The 23,847-nt window shown below is 33.1% G+C and overlaps 2 long non-coding RNA genes across 3 annotated transcripts; one reads left to right on the top strand and one right to left on the bottom strand.

Moving 5' to 3' along the window:
• Positions 1-36: 36 nt before the first annotated feature.
• On the top strand, positions 37-2,812 carry LOC126878837 (uncharacterized). Its single transcript, XR_007695827.1, has 3 exons — positions 37-301; positions 400-658; positions 1,360-2,812. It is a non-coding gene; the product is annotated as an uncharacterized LOC126878837 (long non-coding RNA).
• Positions 2,813-8,214: 5,402 nt separating this feature from the next.
• Positions 8,215-12,067, bottom strand: LOC126878835 (uncharacterized). 2 transcript variants are annotated; one of them, XR_007695824.1, is made up of 3 exons: positions 11,515-12,067; positions 11,135-11,453; positions 8,215-9,412 (listed from the first exon to the last, which is right to left on the bottom strand). It is a non-coding gene; the product is annotated as an uncharacterized LOC126878835 (long non-coding RNA). The 2 variants fall into 2 exon arrangements; XR_007695825.1 differs by lacking the exon at positions 8,215-9,412 and adding an exon at positions 9,419-9,849.
• Between the last annotated feature and the right edge of the window lie 11,780 nt (positions 12,068-23,847).

Below are 23,847 nucleotides of genomic sequence, written 5' to 3'. Positions count from 1 at the left end.
AATTTACGAGACTTGCTCGACCTGTAGATTCTTGTATGTTCCAGTTATTGCCTATCTTTTGACTTCTCTCTTGTTGTTATTTCTCTATGGCTTGGAGCTTAAAAGTTACAAAACTAAGGTTATGTTTGTATCGTTGTCGTTTGTTTGTCCTAGTATTTTGCCCATTTGGATTTTTGTTGGCTGTTTTGTGTGTGTTTTTTAAAACTTTTGTTTGTCATTTGTAAATTTTATAAATTTACCACAATGCAAAGTGATTATTTAAGGAAATTATTATTGGAAACTACGCAGATGTTTTAGAAAGGTAAGCGAAACAATTTTTATTTACTATTCATTTTTCCCTGATATGTATCAAAATGATGAATTTTGCAAGCAATAACATTATTTCTTTTATTGTTTTAGATATTCATTGAAGCTGAAAATAATTGGAGATTTAGATCCATATACAATTCAGTCATCAGAATTGGATTTTACAGTGCATTCCATCAATTACTGTTAGATAGACAATGCTATTATAGATAGACTGGTAGAGTCTCACAGTTACTACTTTAAGCAGCAGATGAAAGCATACAAAGCCTTCAGGCTCATAAAAGCCTTCACAACTGGATTTGTTTTGAAACATTTGATGTTTTGATATGACTTCTATATTATTGTTGGAAAGGTAAGTCTTTATTTTATTTATTCACCATCAAAAATATATAGATAACAGTATTAGTGTCTTTCGGATAAATGGGTTTTAAATATTAGATTTATTTACGTTTATATATCTGTATGAAACCAGACATATTGTCGTCTCATCTCGTACTCGTTTAAAAAGGATGCACATGCATATTTTTACCAGAAGAGTAAATAGTGTCATCTTCGTATACACTGATCTCCCTTTGCAGCAAAGTTAGTACCAAAAATATGTAACTCCCCAGTTTGTCATACCACATGATTGACCTCACTGTTTAGAAAGTGATATTTTCAAGAAAGAGTTGGTGGTAAATAATATTAATACACTCATTAAACAATATAGGTACAAATGTTAGTATCTATCTATAAAATATTCCATTTGAGCATTCTATCTTTTAAAATGGGAGATACGTAGTATTCGCATTAGTCATATTTAGAGAAATAATTTTTTGTGCCTCTGTAAAATTTGGATAAATGAAGTTACACAGTTTACAGATTAGGTCGACGACATGTAATTGCTATGATAGAAAAGAGAATACTAAACAGTCATGATTGTTTGTTCTAAAATTATATTATATTATTGTCTGATTTTAAAATATTCTCAATCATTGTAAAGAACGCAAATACTCTAATGAAAATAAATTTTTGTAGTTCAAGCATTCCCACAAAGATAAAATATTTTTTTAGGTGAAGAATTCCCAAAAAGCTAATGCTAAACCACTAGATGCTTGGGTGATAGCCAGTTCCAATGGCATAGCAAATGCACATTGTATGTGTATTGCCGGTAATAGTGAAGTTTGCAGCCATATTGCAGCAATCTTATTTGCAGCTGAGTATGCCCACAGCAAGACAGAAGAAGAAGAACCCAATGCATGTGCAGATGTTACAGCTATGTACATTCTCTGGTGAAAACCTAACGAGTTTTCAAGCTGTTCGGTCAGAGTGCTTGTTGCACTCTCTAAACGAACTGAAATATAAGACGGCTTTGGCTTCATGTTGCAGCGATATGAAAATGGTTAGTCAATTTTAATTATAATGTACTTCTTCATCATGAGTATTTATGTATAGGGCTTTTCATTCACAGTCATTTGTTTCGAGCTTCTGTCATGTGTCACATAATATTAATATTATATCTACGTCATACGTTATTGGTATATACCAATGATACACACCAAAGACATGGCGTAGATATATTAATATTATGTGACACATGACAGATGCTCGAAACAAATGACAGTGGATAAAAAGCCCTATTAGTCTTTTAAGTGTGTATTATCAGATATCACATGTAAATTGTTTTTATCATTTTAATTTGGTCATTACAGTCCCTTAATCAAAAAATATATTTTTCAGGTGTCTGTGGATCTTTTTTTATGCAAAAATTTGTAATAATTATTTGAAATCATTTTGAGGATTATAAGAGTATGGAAATATACAGTAGGAAAAATGAAAGAATACCCATGGACGAACATATAAAACACGCTGTATTTTCCTGTCACCGTGTCACACAAAAAATTGGCCAACGCAAGTACATGTAATAATTATTGTTACATGTACTTGCACTGGACAATTTTCTTTGTGACACGGTGACAGGAAAATACAGCGTGTTTTATATGTTCGTTCATGGGTATTCTTTCATTTTTCCGACTGTATGTGAGAACACAGACTATTATAGTTTTGTCCTATTTTTTATCATTCAATCGTCTTCTTTAAAATTTATAAATATAAAGCAGATAGTTTTCATTGAAATTCAATATATTGGGTCTTATTTGTATGTATTCATATTTGACTAAAGGTACGATTCCGATAACGACTGCAGACAGCAACTGCAAACATCAGTTTGCACTACTACTTTGCACTATTTATCTGTATGAGACTGATTCCGACATCTGACTGCAACTGCTGTCCGGCAGAACGTCAGTTGCTAATAATTATGCAAATTATTAGTGCAAAATAATGACGTCTGTCATGGTGACAACTGTAACTGCCATCTGCACTCGTTGTCGGAATCGTACCTTTAAAATGTGTGGTATAATTATAATAATTATATATATTATATAACTTAAATGGTTTAAACTTAAGTTTGTTATTACATTGTGACTTTAATGTTTAATTTGTTAATAAATGATTTATTAGTTTATATGTTGTTTCACTTTTGACACAGTAAATATTTATAATATAAAAAGTGAAAATTCTATGTATGTTATATATGTTGCATTGAGGATATTGTAATTCTATGCATTTTAACAAGCCTTCCATTTGGTTTTACTTAAATGGAAAAATTGCAATACTAACAATGCCCATACGAATAATTGAATGGGCCTGCCGAATAACGTTGTAAACGCCACATGGTTTGTTTTTGAGAAGTCAAAGAAAAAGTTTTAATATTGTGATGATGGTGAGTTTATACATTTTAAGGGTTAGTAATACAGTTTTTAAATACAAAATACAAACTGTATTACTCACCTTTAAAATGTATAAACTCGCCATTATCACAATATAAAACTTTTTCTTTGACTTCTCAAAAACAAACCATGTGGTGGACCCATTCAATTATTGTGTATTTCTAAAACCATAAAATAAAAATTAAATCTAAAAAACGACGCAAAATCGACGTAAAAACTACGTTTTTCATATCACGTATTTAAAACGTGATAAAAATGACGTGACTTATGGTGGGACATATTCACGTGATCTTCGACGTCGAAAAAACGTGATAAACTGACGTCGTTTGGTGATAATTATGACGTTTTTTCAACGTTTTATAAACGTTATTTGGTTGCCTGGGACATAGTAAGCCTTGTTTATACAATCTAAAAATATAGAAATATAATAAAAGAAACTTTAGCTGGTACATGACTCAAAAAGATTGAGAACCGCTGGTCAAAATGATTGCCATGTGAGAGTGCAGGGATAAAGAACCCTCATATGAAATATTTACCGAATATTGCTGAACCGTGTGAGGCACTTTAGTCCAGCTCCACTTAACTGATGTATCATCGATTTGTTAGGCGCAAATTACCCAAATGTGTGTGTGTGTGTGTGTGTGTGTGTGTGTGTGTGTGTGTGTGTGTGTGTGTGTGTGTGTGTGTGTGTGTGTGTGTGTGTGTGTGTGTGTGTGTGTGTGTGTGTGTGTGTGTGTGTGTGTGTGTGTGTGTGTGTGTGTGTGTGTGTGTGTGTGTGTGTGTGTGTGTGTGTGTGTGTGTGTGTGTGTGTGTGTGTGTGTGTGTGTGTGTGTGTGTGTGTGTGTGTGTGTGTGTGTGTGTGTGTGTGTGTGTGTGTGTGTGTGTGTGTGTGTGTGTGTGTGTGTGTGTGTGTGTGTGTGTGTGTGTGTGTGTGTGTGTGTGTGTGTGTGTGTGTGTGTGTGTGTGTGTGTGTGTGTGTGTGTGTGTGTGTGTGTGTGTGTGTGTGTGTGTGTGTGTGTGTGTGTGTGTGTGTGTGTGTGTGTGTGTGTGTGTGTGTGTGTGTGTGTGTGTGTGTGTGTGTGTGTGTGTGTGTGTGTGTGTGTGTGTGTGTGTGTGTGTGTGTGTGTGTGTGTGTGTGTGTGTGTGTGTGTGTGTGTGTGTGTGTGTGTGTGTGTGTGTGTGTGTGTGTGTGTGTGTGTGTGTGTGTGTGTGTGTGTGTGTGTGTGTGTGTGTGTGTGTGTGTGTGTGTGTGTGTGTGTGTGTGTGTGTGTGTGTGTGTGTGTGTGTGTGTGTGTGTGTGTGTGTGTGTGTGTGTGTGTGTGTGTGTGTGTGTGTGTGTGTGTGTGTGTGTGTGTGTGTGTGTGTGTGTGTGTGTGTGTGTGTGTGTGTGTGTGTGTGTGTGTGTGTGTGTGTGTGTGTGTGTGTGTGTGTGTGTGTGTGTGTGTGTGTGTGTGTGTGTGTGTGTGTGTGTGTGTGTGTGTGTGTGTGTGTGTGTGTGTGTGTGTGTGTGTGTGTGTGTGTGTGTGTGTGTGTGTGTGTGTGTGTGTGTGTGTGTGTGTGTGTGTGTGTGTGTGTGTGTGTGTGTGTGTGTGTGTGTGTGTGTGTGTGTGTGTGTGTGTGTGTGTGTGTGTGTGTGTGTGTGTGTGTGTGTGTGTGTGTGTGTGGGGGGGGGGGGTGTGCGCGCGCGCGCCTTAACCCTTTCAGTTATGAGTTTTTGTTTGCAAAGATAAACATTTAAAACTTTGAGGTTGAAATATATGATGTTTTTAAAGATTTATAAACAAAAAATTTTACCCATAAACATTATTATGCCTAGCCTAGTACAACGTACAGAGACGATTACGGTGATTCAATGTAAAAAACGGGAATTAGCTATCGTATTGGGGCTTAAAAGTTGATGTTCATTTAAACGAACATGGTGACTGAAAGGGTGAATGTTATGAGCTTTATTTTTCATCTATATTATAATGTCATCATGTGTATAAAATCATCAACTTAAATAATAAAGAGAAAAGTAAAATATATAAGCATGCATAATAAAAGTGAACTATGTAACTATCTACAACAGAGAGTGAGATAAGGAGGCACCATTTCTCCCAAACTATTCCCCTTACTCTACAACTAGAAGATATTTTTAAGAAATTAAAATGGAAAAGGTGCATAAACATCAACGGATCATAATTAAACCATTTGAAAACATATTTTTATTAGAAACATGTCCAAGAACTAACTGAATGTTGAACACTATGTATATACAGGTCACGTCATCAGACTGTGAAAACCAAATCCAGATGCTGAAATTAGAAAAACACAACTGGGATGGGCCGCTTTTGGTGAACTAGAATGTATTTTAAACAACACCCCCATTTCTATAAACATAGCTGTATAACACATGCATACTACCAGTTTGTACATACGAATTGGAGACTGTATCAGGGATATCATGGAAGAAATTTAAAAAATGAAATGATGTTGGGCTGGTCACACAGTCAATTATAATGATAGCAGGTGGATAGAGAGAATTGTAGAATAGAGACCAAGCAAGACGAAATAAGCATGGGAAGACTCAAAAGAGATGGGTAGATGGCATAAGAACAGTGGCAGGCAAACAGTGGATCAGAATGGCGCAAGATAAAAAAGGATGAAGCAATTGTGAGAGACCTAAATTTGGGAGTTGATGGAAAATGGTTGGCAAAGAAGGAAATATGTAAAACAATAAAAATAATGATTGAGATTCATACGAGTCCAGTAAATGAAAAACACAATTTTATTTGCTAAAAACAAAATGAAAATATTAGCTGTAAATTGAAATTATTTAAAAAATGCAGACACACTTTTTGTAACAAATGTAGGCAAAAAATATGATAAGCATAAAATTTTATGCTATAAATTCGATTTTACTTATACAGTGAGGACATTTGAGTTGGAATAAATTAATTTTCTCGGTGGGAAATTTCTAACGCCATCCATCTGAGCATAATAACGTAATCATTGAATTTTTTAAATGGAAATAGGGGTCGCGTGATAACTCATTCGAAAGGCTAATCAATTATATATTCACTAATATAAACATTAACATAATTGTTTATACAGTGTGCCCAAATTTTTTTTAATTACATAAATTAATTGAGACAAAATGAAGAATGTTTACAATTTATTTAATTCAAAATACATTTTACTGTTGCCCTAAAGCAGAGAAAATATGTTTATTTGATAAATAAATATTGTTTTTCGCTTAAATTAAACGTTCAAACTACCAAAAGGCAGGTGGTTGGCACTTTAATATTTAATTTAAGCGATAAACAATATTTATTTATCAAATAAACATTTTTTCCTGTTTTTGGAAATAGTAAAATGTACCTATTTCGAATTAAATAAATTGTAAACATTCTTCTTTTTATCTCAATTAATTTAATTCAAAAAAAATTTGTTTGACATTATAAATAATTATATTAATGTTTATATTAGTGAATAGAGCATTGGAGAACCTTTCGAATGAACTATCACACGACCCCTATTCTCATTTAAAAAAAATAGTCAATTACGTCATCACGCCCAGACGGATGACGTCACGGGGATTATGATAAATGATAAAAAATTACAATTTAAAAATAAAAATCGGCCATCGAAATAATTCGAAAAGGTTTCCGGATTTATCTCCATAGTCAGCCATTCTCGAGAAAATTAATTTATTCCAACTCAAACGTCCTCACTGTATACAGAAAAACAGAAAATCATAAAAGTACAAAAAATCTTCAAATTGTGGACAATCCCGCTTTTGTTCTTTAGGACCTCCTAATGTTTAATGAAAGAATTTAATATAAATTCATACTATAATGTTTTAGATTCTTAATTACAATATCTATAAGTGTTTGTGTCATTTCATTTGTTTTTATGTAAAGAAAAAATGTATTAAACAAAAATGTTATATTTAATGTTTTGTTTTATTTTTAAATACATTTGATATGCATTTGCATAGAGTAAAACCTCTGTTAACCGAAATAATTGGGGGGAGGCTGTTTCAGATAACAAGAATTTCGGTTAAAAATAAGTGTTTTTGTATTCTTCTTATATCAAATTACATAGTATTCTTGGTCACAGTTGACATTAAAAAATACTATGAGGTGATTTTGTAATATTTTCTTTACTATGTAAATTCAGAATAATACTTTACTAAGTACTACAGAATAGTACTTTTTTGTTTATTTTGACTGATTTGTGTAATAGATGTAATATGTGTAATGGATAACTATTAATATTTCGTTTTTGTTTAATGTGTAATTAAGATTTATTTTACTCTAGTTTAGTAGATATTACATATATTGATTTTATACTGTATGTTTTGTAATGGGGGTAATCCCGTATACAGGGTGTCTGCGTAACTTGGAACCATATGGGAAACTTTTTTAATATCAATTTTACGAAAAAAGTCATTCTTTATAAAGTGCTCTGCATAGTGCAAAACCTAAGATGCAATCATCAGGTATGTCAAAAAATATTAATTTCGCTCAAGAGCAAACTACCTTTATATTTCAAAATATCAAAAAATTTTATTATGAAAAGTTATTTATAATTAAAAACCATATTCAAATATGCAATAACAGCCTTCTACGTGAAAAAAAAAATTCTGAGATTTTCTTAAATTACCGATTCCGAACATCATTTTTATTTATTAGACATGTAATAACTCTTTTATTAAAAATTTTAGGAAAAAACTTATTCTTCATAAAAATCTCTGCATGGTCTAAACCTCAAGATAAAACCATCAGTTTTCCAAGTTTGTTAGTTTTATACGAGGTGTGTCAAATACTATGAATTTAGAAAGAATATAGAAAGAATTCTTTCTAAAGTCATATTATTTGACACACCTCGTATAAAATTAACAAACTTGGATAACTGATGGTTGCATCTTGAGGTTTAGACCATGCACAGATTTTTATGGAGAATAACTTTTTTTCCTAAAATTATTAATAAAAGAGTTATTACAGGTCTAATAAATAAAAATGATGTTTGGAATCAGTAATTTAGGAAAATCTCAGAATTTTTTTTTCATGTAGAAGGCTGTTATTGCATATTTGAATATGGTTTTTAATTACAAATAACTTTCCATAATAAAATTTTTTGATATTTTGAAATATAAAGGTAGTTTGCTCTTGAGCGATATTAATATTTTTTGACATACCTCGTATATTATTGATAAAATTTGATTTCTGATGATTGCATCGTAGGTTTTAGACTATGCAGAGCACTTTATAAAGAATGACTTTTTTTCGTAAAATTGATATTAAAAAAGTTTCCCATATGGTTCCAAGTTAAGCAGGCACCCTGTATAAATAAATAAATAAATTGCATATTTTAGTTGTATGAAAGCAATGTTGACAAATTAACATTGTATTTCTGTTTTGATATAAAAATTTACCTTTTATTGACGTAATTATTGAAACTGTAACTATTGACCCATTTCGGTTAAGCAATGTTTCAGTTAACAGAGGATTTACTGTATTTATCACAAATCAACTTTTTTCATGAAGTAGAAAAGACGTTTGTAATTTGGTGAGGAATTAACCTAATAATTGTTTTCATTACTTTATAGTTCAATTATTGATATATACGTTTTTTTTGATGAGGTTAATTCCTCACCAAATTACTTAAGTGGAACGTTTTCTCTACTTCCTGAAAAAAGTTGATTTGTGGGTTAAAATTTTTACCTTTCAGTACAGTGGATAATATCATTATATGAGCATAATACATATTATAATATTATAAGAACTATAAAAATATACCTCACCTACATTCTCAATTGTAATAATAGGGCTTTTCATTCACAGTCATTTATTTCGAGCTTCTGTCATATGTCCTATAATTCATGTATATTAATATTATACACAGATTATATTAATATTATATGAGATTCCTATGATGGATGCTCGAAACTAAGCTTCCGTCATAGGAATCTCATATAATACTAGTATAATCTGTGTAAAATATTAATATACATGGATTATAGGACATATGACAGAAGCTCGAAATAAATGACTGTGAATGAAAAGCAAAATTATTACAATTTAGAATGTAGGTAAGGTATATTTTTATAGTTCTTCCACTCTGACTTTTCACATGCGTTGATATCAAAAAATAAAGCGAAACATACATTGATGTGTGGCATTGATATGTACTACTCTCAGAGTGTCTGTGAGTTAAAAAGAGACCTTGTATGAATAGTAGTTCGTCAATAATTTCGTGCATGGGAAAAGTTAGAGTGGAAGTACTTTATAACATATTACCATGCATGTCAATAAATTGAGATTCTTCAGTAGCCTTTTCAACCTGATAATCTGAAATTTAAATACAATAATTATAAAACATGACAAATAAATAAATCTATTTGAGTAAAACATAAATATCTGGACCTTTATTATTATCAGAAATGAACTCAAATAAGTAATATATTGCGGAGAAATCCCAACAAAATTTCTAATAATGGAATAGTAGTATTACAATAATTATCTTCAAAATGTCAGTCTAGACGGTTCAGTTGGCAAAGGCGCAGTCGATTGACAAGTATAGTGGTTTGCGATCGATGGTTCAAGCCTCAGCCAGGTCAAGAAATTATTAAAAGGCCGATGCCGTAGTATAAAACTCGATAGAGTCTACGGCCTTGTCTGGAATAAACTGGCATCTGATCGGCCTATGGAGAAGCGGTACGGCAAGGGATAAGGGCTTGCGGCTTGGTGATACTCCTCCATAGATCCCTACCGAAGGGCGTTGACGCCTAAGAACGGTGTATATACGGTAAGAACGGTGTATATATATCTTCAAAATAGTTGTATTAAAAATAAGACAGATTTTAGGAATATAATTACTAAGGCAGATTTTAGGAACACAATTACTAAAAGTCAAGTAAGAGATTTGATGATTTTAAAACGTCGATTCGCTAATCTGAGACACAACTATCTACATTACAATTACAATAAAAATGTACTATACAGTAGAACCCCAATTATCCGTGCTCCTCAGGCCAGAGGTGGCACGGATAATCCAAACATGTATTTCCTATGTATAATACATATCTGTATGCCAGAGGTAAAGGGCATTATGTCACAAATTTGTAATTTTACAGGAGAAGCGTAATTTTACAGGATGTACTTATGCTAATACACATTATGTCACAACCCCTTGTCTAATTTATTTTTAAGATTATTATCTTTCAAAATTGTATTATTTAAAACACATATTGTGATACTAAACTTGATTTATTTTTAATAAAAAAAATTGAAACACAATATAGTGGACATAGTGCTATTTACCTCTTCAAGATCTATTGGGTCATGGTACTAGATGTTTACTAAAAATGCATTATACAATGAACTTTAATTTGTTTCTCCTTCATGACAAACATTACAGGGTAAAGTGTAACATTACCCTGCTTGTTTAATACTGGATTTGTAAAGCAATGTACACAAAGGCATAGTATCATGCACAAAGGTATAAGCTTACATGTCCACATGGTGCCCTCTGCCTCTAAATAAAATGTGACATGATACCTTTTATAAAGTGCTTACCTTTGTTATTTTATAAAGTACCTCTGTGTGGAGAATTAAAAGTTCATTATAACTGCAGTATAATCCCAATATTGACAAAAATGGACATAGTGCCCTTTACCTCCGACATACAGATATGTATGTATACACATGCATATGTACCAATCATAAAAATATAACAGGTAAAATAAATCATTATGAGTCTCTCTTTCGGCATATAGAGTTTCCGTTGAGTAATTTACGATGAAGATATTTTGATAAAACCTCAAAAATGCAATTTGAGTAATAGAAAATCATAGCATGGATATCTGCAGCACGGATATTCCGCACCTGGATAATCGGGGTTCTACTGTATAAAAATAAACAAAACAAGACACGTTGAATGTTCAAGGAGCACTCCCAAATCATAATTTGGGAGTGCTCCTCGTGCTTGTTTATTTCTAGTGTATCTTTATTGTGATTGTAGTGTAGACAGTTGAGTCTCAGAAAATATTTGCTAAGAGGTACAGTTCTTACCTCTCTCTTCAATCCTGACCCCCGGGGGGGAATGTAGTGGTCGACGTGATATCATATATTGTCTGTCTAAAAAGATCTCTGTCTCTGGTCATTTCTTTTAACTCATGCATAGGTCTTTTGCATATTCCTGTAATTTGATTGATCCAAAGTATTTTAATTGTTGGATATGTACTTTACTCGATAGGCGTTGGCTAACTTTTAGCTCTATCAAAATTTAATTATTTGTCCTATGTGGTTCTTACCTAGTGGTGGTAAAAATGAGCTTTGGTAATTCCTCTTGTTCGAACTCTCATGTATCCTAAAATCTTCTTTAAAATGCCTAGAACAAACACGAAAACTGTTGTAAAGATAAAGTGGTGTATACTTACTTAATTTATTACTTTGAATAAGTTTCAACCCTTCCAAGAACATGTCCATTTCATCTCTGGAAAACGTAATCGATGTGGAGAAGGTACAACCACCAACACAACATGTTCTACATATTATTGTATGTTGTTCCATTTCAATAATAGTCTATCTGTCTTAGCCATATCACTGGTCATAAAATTACCTCAATTTAAAAAAAAACAAAACAGGACAAAATCATAAACAAAATGACGGAAAATGAATCATGCGCAACGAACTCTTACGAACGTGACTTGTTGATGTGTTTCGTGTTTGTGACTATAAAAGGGCCGGTTGTTCGAACGCTAATCAACAATGATCATTATCAAATAATTAATTACTGTCAATGTCAACTTTTTTTGGGTTGTTAAAAAGTCTGTGGAGTCTATAATCAATTAATATAACAATAATTATTAACATAATTAATAATAAATCTCATAATTGTAATTAATTATGTTTTCAGCAACCCAAACAAAGTTGACATTGACAGTTTTGGTGGCAGTAATTAAATATTTGATAATGATCATTGTTGATTAGCGTTCGAACAACCGGCCCCTAGACTAGCTAGCACCTAGCACAGCACCTCCAAGCGAAAGGGGCCAGGGAAGCTCAAGATTTCTATCCCACTGTGGTAGGGGTACCAGACCACACAAAAATCAAAAGTTTTTCATAATTAGGTATTATAATCCACTAAATATCTTTATTTCATAACTATCTTTACTATTTTCCATACAAAAAATACCGATTAATCATATTATGATTCAAATTACTAAACTCTCGTGACGTAATCGCGCCCTTAATGTTCATTGGTTAGTCGATTTAGGCTACCGTAGTATAGTCTAAGAACCGTGGTATATAGTCTAAAGGCGGAAATACATATCCGCGCCGCGAACTCCGCGCCGTGTGTGCGCCGCGCGTTAGTGGCGCGGTTATTGTTCGTTAAAATTTTTCATTTTGACGATCCAGAGGAAACTTACGAACGTTTAGTAATTGTAGATAATCATGTCTCTGTCCTGTACTTCTACTACATCTTATTTTGGTATTGTTCTGAAACTATTTTCTTGTGTCATCTTATGCAATTTACTATTTTATGTGGAATAAGCCACAGTTGGGGAACATTTCGGGAACTACCTTTTTCGCTTCCTGGCAACACAAATATAATGGTAGGGGAGCCCAAGCGGGGATTTTTGTAGTTACTCGAGCGCGTCAGATTATCATATGGGGAGAAACGTGGTACCCTGCAGATGTACCTCCACCATATATTGGCTCTTAACACAAGGGAGTTCGTTCAGGGGGGCCCGAAAAAAAATCTATCCTTAAAATATTCGAAATTGTCAGATTAAGGTAAGGTAAGTTAAGTACATGCAAAAGAGTCTATATTTCAAAAATATGACGATTTGACGGATATGGGTGAGTCAAAAAGTTTCACAAAAAAAAAGCGAATATTTCGCGAAATGAACGTCAGATTGAAAAACTAAAAACTACGTGTTCAATATTTTTCAAAAATTTATCGAAAAATACCAAACTTGACCCCCCCCACGGAGAGGGGTGGGGGGTCAAAATTTTAAATACAAATCCCGCGATCTTTCGCAAAATAAACACCATATCGAAAAACTGCAAAATACATTTTCTCAATGTTTTTGAAAAATCTATCGAATGGTTCCAAACACGACCCCCCACGGAGGTGAGGTGGGGGGTTACTTTAAAATCTTAAATGGTAGACCCCGTTTCTTATTGCAGATTTGGATTGTTTGTATAAAAATAAACAACTTTTATTCGAAACATTTTTTGAATTATGGATAGATGGCGCTATAATCGGAAAAAAGATTGTTGGAAATGGAAAATTAAATTAAAAAATGGGAAGTCCCACTAAAATGGAAAATTTTACTTAACTTTTTTGGTTTTAGGACCTAATAATCACAACCCAATAGGTCCCCAAAGCGCTCGAGTGACTGCACATTTAGCATACTTTGCTCCCCTACCATAATATATCTGCTTGTTCCTACAACCAGAAATAAAATTAGAGAACTATAGGTACTTCCAAGTCATGCGATACCTTTTTCGTTTTCCGGTGACACAATTGTAATGTATCTGCTTGTTTCAACTGCGTAGCTTCACTAGAAACGAAATTAGAGAACTATAGGTTCTTCCAAGCCCTGTGTTAACTTGTTCGCTTTCCGGTGACCCAATTATAATATATCTGCTTGTTCCAACTCATTTGCTTCATCAGAAGCGAAGTTAGGAAACTATAGGCTCTTCCAAGATGTGCGTTACCTTTTTCGCTTTCCGACGACACAATTATAACATATCTACTTGTTCCAACTCCGTTGCTTCACCAGAAGCGAAGTTAGGAAACTATAGGCTCTTCCAAGTTGTGCGTTACCTTTTTCGTTTTCCGGTGACCCAATTATAATATATATACTTGTTCCAACTACGTTGCTTCACCAGAAGCGAAGTTAGAAAACTATTGGGTCTTCCAAGTTGTGCGTTACCTTTTTGGCTTTCCGGTGACCCAATTATAATATATCTGCTTGTTCCAACTCCGTTGCTTCACCAGGAGCGAAGTTAGAAAACTATTGGGTCTTCCAAGTTGTGCGTTACCTTTTTGGCTTTCCGGTGACCCAATTATAATAGGTCTGTTCCTTTGTTTTAAGTGTAACACTAGTTCTTGAAAAGTGTAAGAAAAGTGTAAAAGTGTTACACTTTCTTGTTTCATTAGGTCTGTTCCTTTGTTTTTTAGTGTTACACTTTTGAGTGTAAGTGTACGAAATTCTATGGACATTTGAGTGTAAAATGACAGCGGCTCATGACAGCGGACAGTATTAAACGAAAATTATCGGTGTGCCAATCAAGCAAAGGGACAAGGAACTTCCGAATATGGCCTAACTGGGGGCACGGCACATAACATAACCTAATCCTAATATTTACATTTGTAAAGAATATCCTGTTTGTTTTTATTGTCGATTGTGCAGCGAAATTGTGATAGCAAATCAAATATAAAGTAGTTTATCGCCTACAGAACTGAATTAGTCCATAGCAGTTATCAGTTTTTCTTTCTTGGGAAGCTTATACATGTAACTTGTATTGTTGTAAATTGTGGGAGTAGGGCAGACAGGGAAAAGTCTTATTTTATACTGTTCCCAAGGCTCCCCATGCAATACATTTAAATGAAGTATCCAAACAAAGCCGGGGACAATGGATAAAAGCCACAAGAAGAACAGATATAACGGAACTAAAATTAAAATGTGAAAAGTAAACATTTTATAAGTGGTAAGTTTAATGTAATTCAATTAATAAGGATTTTAAATGTCTACAATAATAATCAAGATGTGATAATTCAAGCTTAATTATTAGGAAAGCCAGCCATGTTTCACTTCCATGAAGCAGAGAAGGGAGGTATATAATATACTGTCCCTTTTGTCTTCTCACTAATTTCTCTTTTGCTAATGAAACCTGTAGTGAGGGAGTGATATAATCGTGATGTTTTAGCAATTCTGTTGTTCATTTTTTTTTGCATTTTTTGTCTATTATAGTTTATAAATATTCAAAATCATTCATATCGTCGCCGTGGAGGTCAATGGGTTTAATCCACAAAAGTAAAATCCTGAGAAACGGGCGCTTAAAGATTTCGCGTGACAAAATTACTTAGTTTTTGCAAATTTTAAGTATAAATTTATTGTTTTTTGATGACTAAATTTTGAATATGCTTGATTTTAGATTATATCTACTTATCTTATTAAATTAATTCATGTTTAAGTTGTTATTTCAAAAGATATGTGTATTAGACCTCTTGACCACTGAACAGTAACATAATAGTTAGAACCTTGTGTGGCAGTCAAAAGCGTCAAGCCGCAGAATTATTGGGTGAGAAACTGACCATTAGTGGAAAAGCTTCTAAATTTTGTTATAATCTACAATATCAGTTAATCTTGTTATCATTAAAAGTTAATAAGTAATATTATAACAATGGTCGCATTTAGGTTCTCAGAATTTATTAATTCAAATAATAAAAAGAACAACGACAATCAATTTACAAAATCAGGAACTAGCCTAATATGGCTATATTGTCAAAGTCAAAATAATTTATTTTCATTGGGCTTTGTAAATGGACGCTTTGAAAAGTCTTTACAAAATATCCAAATGAGTATCATAAGAACAGAAATGAAATTAAAAAAAAAACAATTTAAGATGAAAACATAAAAAACTACTTTAATCACTATCGTTAGTTGGATATTACACACCAATCAATTTTAGCATTAGTAACATAATATGAGGGTCGTTAAATAAGTTCTTAGAAAAAGATAACAAAACAATTATCTTCGATATTTCTTTTTTTATTTTTCAGTGTACTAAAAACTAACCATGTTCTCAATGCAACAAACTCTTGGATTTTCTAGGGACTTATTAAACGATCCTTATATGCTTTTTAAATATTTTTTAACACCTATGTAACATTTTTCATCTGATAGATACACTACTATTACTTCTAATTAATCTTCTTCATCACTCTCTGTATCGGGCTTTTCTTGTCCATCTTCATCTTCGGGTTCCAAGCTTTCATAAAACTTGTGATATGTAGACGGAACACTTCCATTTTCACATAGTTTTAAAAGGTCTTTTAATTTATTTTTGTTTATTTTAGGCTTCGACAGATATAATCTTGATACTTCAAAATAGGGTACTCTTCTGCGCTGTCTTTTTTCAATGTTCAGTGAGTCAAATTCGTTGTCATTTAATCTGTATTTAAAATAAATAGTTTTGGGGCAACTTTTACGATACTGGATCCATTTAACTTTTATCCACCTCATTTTTCACTGTTCTGCTTGAGACTTGTTTGTAATTATCTGGCTGCTATATTTTTTATAATCTAAAAAGTCAGAATAATCCATTTCAATGACCTTGTGGTAAGGTTTACTTGTTTTTGCAGTACGAGCGACCATATACCATCCCTCTGGTGTGTACACGTCAACTTGCTTTCCACGGGACTCTATTGTGGAGTGCACAGAATCGCACTCCATCTCTGAGTGTCCTGACTCCATAAACTTCTGGTTTATTGTTTGTATAGGTAGCTGCTCCACGGCCCGTAAGAACATAGCAGATACAATAGTATTTCTATTTTGTCCTGATGCTGTGTCCGAATAAAATGTCACTTCTTCTTTGGTACCTAGTGAAACCAGAAGTTTCCACAGACACGTGGCGATCTCTGATGCACCTTTCTTCCCATCACCCTCATGCCACATGTAATTTGTTGCTTGTCCAGCAGCAAGATCATATATAGTGAAGTTATATGTTTTCAACTTTTTTTTAAAGTATAATTGACCTACTTGTAAACTAGGGGTCAATAATATTTTTTCTAAATCCATAGTAAAGCAAGAGAAATTTGTATCACATTTGGCGTGGTCCTTGTCAACTTTTTTGTGTTCCCTAGCTTCTTCTTTACGAGCCAAGTGTACTTTATAAGCCTCTTCATCTTTTACCTTATCCTCGTCTGACTTGTTTTTGTACTGTGTACAAAAGTCACACTGATCCTTTTTGGGAGTGTGAAACCCGTAGTTGAACTCTGACACGAAGACCGATTTGTAGAAACTAAATTTTTCTGGCTCAACATTAACTTCTTTACAATATTCCAAATAGTCCATATAAATACGAGTTTCACTCAATCCAGATGGCAAATATTTTCTCTTACTGCTGCTGCGGCAGTAATGTGAATCAACTACGGGCAATTCTTGAATATGTTTCCTAATTATATTTTTCACATCCTCTGATTTTTTGTTGGGCGGCTCTTTGTGACCCCGGTGATCTATTTCCGTAATACCAGAAGGAGTCAATTTTTTCAATGCAGTTTCAACTTTTTTGCTTGAGGTGTCGTATGTAGCCAAAAAAAACTGTTTGCACACTTGGACCCGATGCTCATTGCACATCAACGTATATTGTAAGGTATGGGCTCGTTTGTTATTGTCTCCAGAGTACCTTCTTTTCACAGGAATACGCTTTACGCTGTTTCCAATAAAAGCCCACCTTGATCTCTCAGATTCCAGACTTAGATATTCACTTAACATTTGCTCACGCTGTGTTTTTTCTATTTTGGTATTGCACTTATAATGGCATTTACAGGTAACATCTCTAACCATCCTAGCTCGAATGTTATTCCCTGTTCTATTTTGATACTCTTTGCCTGCCATTCTCAATGTCTTTTGTGAATTTCTCTTCCAGTTGTTTGGGTTTCGCTTTCGTTTTCGAGATAACACTTCTTCAGTTGGGTTTGTAGAAGTGGCGGAACATGGTACTACACTATTTTCATCATTATCAGAAGAACTGGAAGTTTCTGCTATAAGGATTCGACGGTATTGAGGTTTCCAATTTTGAGCAATATCGTCGTTAAAGGATATTACAGATGTAGATGATCCAGAGATATTATGGTCCTGTTGAACTTCAGGCAGATGGGGTGCTACTTGGTGTAGCTCTTGAAACTCCGGTGCCAAGTTTAAGTCCTCATTGTGTATAATATCAATATTATCTAGTGTCACATTTTTAAGCTCTGCATACTCAATTTGATCAGCTCTTTCGTCCACATCCACATACTGTGCTTGTATTATATCCTGACTGCGTTCTCCAATTGGTACACTGAGTGAGTGATTATGGAGCTCTACATATTCGTCTCGTCCAGATATTTCAAAAGATTCGACAGATTGTGCTTGTACACCAAGTTGATCAGAATCTGTAAGTAAAAAAAAATTTTAATTTTTAAATTTTAACTAAAAATTTAATATTAAAAAAATTAAATTTCAATCACTTGGTGTACAAATACAGGTAAATGTGCAAAATAAACCAGCATCATTACCTACAGTTCATCCTTTCATTTACGTCCGTTAGGGTCCTAAAAGTGTAGGAAAGGTATGCTAAAAACACTATACAGTGATGAGCGGGCTAACAGCCGGCAAAAAATCGCTAAAGATCGAAAACATATTAAGTTGTTTACATTATGTTTATTGTTTCCCACCTTTAGACGTGTCAGAGGATTATGTCAGCTAAAATTGTCACTGTCACATTGGCAGTTGTCAAACTCGTCCGATACGTCTGAAGGTGAGAAACAATAAGTAAAATTTAAATCTATAGGTTTCTATTGCTAAATTTCCCAACTCTAGTTTCGTTTCTTTTTATCTCACAACTTAACATGTTTTCCATTTGTGTTATTTTGCCGGTTATTAGCGTCCTTATCATTGTATATTTAATTTACATGACTTTCACTGCAACTTTGTTACTATTATCCATGATTAATTCCGTATTAAGTACATAATATGTATATTATACATAACTAAGTGACGATGAAGGAAAACATCGTGAGGAATTGATGTGTGTTATATGAAAAGTTCGATCTTTCACAATCTACTAGCGCCTGATCAATTTCGCATGTAATTAATTTTAATTCTAATTTTTTTAAAATCATTTTTTACCACCCAGGTGCAAATTTACTAAATACACAAATATTAGTCGGGTACTAGGTATCAATACAAACAAATATAAAATAAAAATTAATATTTCACTTACCTTTGAGATTATCTTGATTTTCTTTATTTTGGTCAAAACTATTTAAAGCCAAATTAACCATATTTTTCCCACGCGAATACATTTTCAAGAAATTGAAAACTGAAACACTTACAAACTGAAAAAATGAAATCAAACACCAAGTCACAAGTCACCGATAGCTAAAGCACACGACTGATAAAAAATACATGTTCCTATTAAATTCTTGTTAAATTTGCAGAAGTTATTAATTACCTATTTGCTTAGTAAGGGTAAGATATCAGTGAAAAACCGTTTAAATCTAACCGATGCGTGGGCCGGTTACATTATATTGAGTGGTCAACAGAGATATGCCACTCAGATCTGTTGACTTCGAATTCTTTTAAGATAGAGATAAATAAATTATGGAAGTCAATGAATACAAGCGGCTTATTGTCGTTGACTGTTTTAAAGTTTGTGTGCTAGATCTATTGACGAATTTTAAAATAGTATAGAAGAAGAAATTTTTTGCTCAAATCCTTTGACCACGGCATTTTTTGAGGGTTTTAAATACATCCTATGCACTTAACTCAATTTCGATAAAATTGTGGCTTGGCCCCCTTGACCACCACGGCGACGATATGTTCTACTAAATTTCCGTCTAGGTTTATATGGATTTCTCTCGGTGTCTTGGAAATAAGTAAAGTTTTAGTCTTTGCTAATTTTATTTTCATTCCTTTGTCTGCAAGTTCTCTCGTCTATAAATTTAGGTTGCTTTGTAAAGATTTCTCTGAACTTGGTATCAATGCAATGTCATCTGCAGATACACATTTACTCAGAGTTATACTTTTTAATCAGTGGTAACCTAAATCTAATTTTCGGGACTCTACTGCATTTTTTTTATTGGTTCATTCATATATATAATATAATGAATAGCAGTGAGCTTAAAACTCCACCTTGCCTTACTCCTTGTGTATTAGCAAATTTGTTTGATTCACAGTTTAATGCTCGCACAATGTTCCAGTACATAAATTTTACTTGCATCAATTAGTTCTCCTCCAACATCGAACAGTTCAAGCCCTTTCCAAATGTGATGTCCGGGTACCTTGTCAAAGGCTTTTTCCATTGTCTTATAGTAAAGATATGATCTTGGACACTGTGCCCGGTCAGAAACCTTTTTGTGCATCGTCTAGTTGATGTTCCACTTTCTTTCTCAGTCTCATCTCCAGTGTTCATTCATAAATCTTAGCCAGTACACTTAGCATGAAAATACCTCGATAATTTGAACATTACTTTTTTACCTCCCTTCTTTACCAGAAGAGCCATTACTGCTGTTGCCCAATCTTCTGGGATGCGTTTCTGTTTCCAAATTGTTATCAGTAATTTGTGTAAGTAGTGTAATGTAGATTCCCCCATATATTTCAACAATCGTGTTTTGATATTATCTATTCCTGCCACTTTACCATTTTTCATTTTTGCAATGGCTTCCGTTAATTCTTCCATTGTTATTTCATTACTCAACTCTTTGGAATATTTACTCCATCTATTAACTATATCTTGTGGTTGGGTAAGTGTTTCTCCATTTTATTTTTTTTTATTTGCACGACAGTACTACCTGATTTACCTCTCATTTTTTCAGACCTTAATAGAACAATTTTTGGTTTGTCCTACTACTGTCTTGCTCCATCTTTTCTCCAAATCTCTCCCACTGTTCCAATTTAGCTTTTTTAACTTTTTCTTCCATAAGCTTCCTTGCTTATTAACTGTTATTTTCTAGATAAGCTCTCCATGGTACTTTCTTTTCTTTCACAGCTATTTTTATCTCTTCGCTCCACCAACTAGTCCTTTTTTTTGACTACTTTTATTCAATAAAAATATTAAAATACTCTTGTGATAGTGAAGAGACAGTTTATGTTTCCTTTCGATCCAGAGGCGATACACAATCTCCAGACAGTTGTTTCTGCCTTACGGCGTCCCCAGTGGAGCTGCCTGTACACCTCTGAATCAAAACGAAATCAAATTGTCTATTTAAGTGGAATTTCAAAAATAGTTATCTACTATTAGGATGCTTCAGCGATATCTCTTAAAGAAAAGAGAAAAGTCCCAGATACAAAATTCACTATTAAAATAGTAAATAATTATTTAAATCTGAAACTTTTCTTATTGGAACCCCTTTCTGGTACATCCTTAATCTCTTTTTGACTTTTACAATTTCGGACTTTGAATTATCTTTCTGATCTTTTTTCTAGATTAATGAAAGCAGAATGTAACTGTATACTGCAGAGTCCTTTTCCCTTTCTTTATTCATCATCTCTTGTCTTATAAATTGTAAAAGTCAGAGATTAAGGATGTTACCAGAAAGAAGTTCCAATAAGAAAAGTGTCAGATATAAATAATTATTTACTATTTTTATTTTAATAGTGAATTTTATATCTGGGACTTTTCTTTATTCTTGTGATACTTTCCACATTTTTATGATTTTTTTATGGTACACAATGTAGAATTTTTATTTATGTCTTTGTTTTAGGAACAACCACCAGATATTTAAAAGGTATAAAAAGAAGAAACTGCTGGAATTTCAAAACAAATGTGTTTGACTAGTAAATATTTGGATAAATAACAGGAGTTACTTTGGGCTATAGCTACGTGCAGATTTATTTCCTTGTGGCTTCCTATGTTAATTCTTATTAATTATACACTTAAATATGTTTTTAGTCTCAGGAAGATTTTATATTTGATTATTTTTGAATAAACATTATTATTATTATTACCTTAATTTCCATTAAATAAATTAACTGTAATCAATAAAGTAATCGTTTAATTGTTAATAAATTATCAAGTATGATTCCCAAATATTTTATTTGTTTGACACCTTCTATGGGCTGATTGTGAGATTATAGTTAAGGTACCAAGGGTATTATAAGGATAATAACACTTGAGGTCAATGGTGTATATACCGAGGGCCTTTGGCCTGAGGGATATAAGTTGACTGAAAGCGATATTATCGTTAATACCCGTGGTGCCTTCAACATTTAATGTCCGACTAAATTATTCTTTATAGGCAAAAAATTGAAGGAATTTTGAATTAATTAGTTTTCAAATAAGTACATTTACCAGCAATAGTCGTAACGTAATTGTGGTAACCATAGTTTTACTTGGGTTGTTATTTGTCAACTTGACAGTATTTAACTAGTTATTTAAATTTAATACCCTAGGGCGTAATTTTTCAAAATAATGCCCTAGAGCCTAGGGCATTATATCATACTTAACTGACTTCGAAATCATGTCATTATTTATCAAACTGACTTCAAAATCATGTCATTATTTGTCAAATAATATACCAGTCGGACATTAATATTATTACAGTAGAACCTCGATTATCTGTCAGGGCACCGGACCAAGGGTATGACGGATAATCGAAAAGACGGTTAACAGAACATTAAAAAAAATAAAAATTCATAGTACAACTCTCAAATTTCATTTGTATGGTTTGTTTGACAATATAAGAGGGATTTGTGTTCATACAATCAAATCAATTTAAAATATTCTGAAATTTGTGTTTGTTTTACTGCTGCTTCATATTTTGCGACGGCTGAATTTCTTAATCGGCATAAGGCATAAGATCATGCAATCTACTTTATTGGCTTCTTCTTGTTGAGAATACCACTCGATGAATTATTGCATATGCGATGCAGCTTCTCTAGATTATTTACGCAAATCTTTGTCAGTTACAATAGGTTCATCAATATAGCTACAGTCAAGCTTCCTTGTGTCCAAGCATCAATATAGCTACTGTGTCAGCTTCCGAATAGGTTTGGTCCGCCTTTGTTGCCATTTCAATGAGTTCTTTATCTGTCAGCAATGGATAGCCGTTTGTGTCCTCATCACAAATCAAATTACCTTTTTTTTTTATTTTTTTGCATTTAAATGATTGCTAATGTATAACTCAATACAACTTCTGTATGTACCCTGACAGTTAACAGAGGTGACGGTTAATGGAGAGACAGATAATCGAGGTTCCACTGTACATGATTTCGAAGTCAGTTATATTATAATGCCCTAGGGCGTTATTTTTCAATATTTATTTTGAAAAATAATGCCCTAGCTAGGGTATTAAATTCAAATAACTAGTTAAATACTGTCGAGTTGACACAATTACGTTACAACTGTTGCTGGTAAATGTACTTATTTAAAAACTAATTAATTCAAAATTCCTTAAATTTTTTTGCCTATAAAGAATAATTTAGTCAGACATTAAATGTTGAAGGCACCACGGGTATTAAAGATAATATCGCTTTCAGTGAATGTTTATCCCTTTAGACCCTTTTAACCCTTAAGATTGCTATCTAAAAAAAATACCAAGAAACTTTACAGAATCAACGATACTGATCTGGCTGTTATTAACACATTCACAGACACACTTTAGATGTAGACACATCTTATGGAGTAAGTGGCTTCATATGCAGTTGTGTCTGTGAATGTGTTAAGAGGTAAAGATTGACGAGCTCCTGTATAGGATAATGCTACTGTTTTATGTTAAAAAAAGGTAAATTAGAATCGGACCAGGTTTTTATCGTGAGTAGATCAGAAGGTATAGTAGCAATATTTGAGTTGCTCCAAGTAATACTGGTATCATCAGCAAAAAGAAAATTTTTTCCATTAATTTTTAAACTAGGGATGTCATTAATAAACGTAAGGAAAAGTAGAGGACCTGATACTGAACCTTGTGGTTTGTAGAGGACCCCACATACAATATTTTGGAGACTAGAGTCTGTATTATTTGCTCTAACCAGTTGTTTCCAACTATCCAAGTAAGATTGAAACCA

The sequence above is a fragment of the Diabrotica virgifera genome, chromosome 1 (genome assembly GCF_917563875.1).
Source record: "Diabrotica virgifera virgifera chromosome 1, PGI_DIABVI_V3a".
In the NCBI taxonomy this organism is placed as follows: domain Eukaryota; kingdom Metazoa; phylum Arthropoda; class Insecta; order Coleoptera; family Chrysomelidae; genus Diabrotica; species Diabrotica virgifera.
The sequence above is the reverse complement of the archived record's forward strand: the minus strand, read 5'-3'. Positions and strand labels throughout refer to the sequence as shown.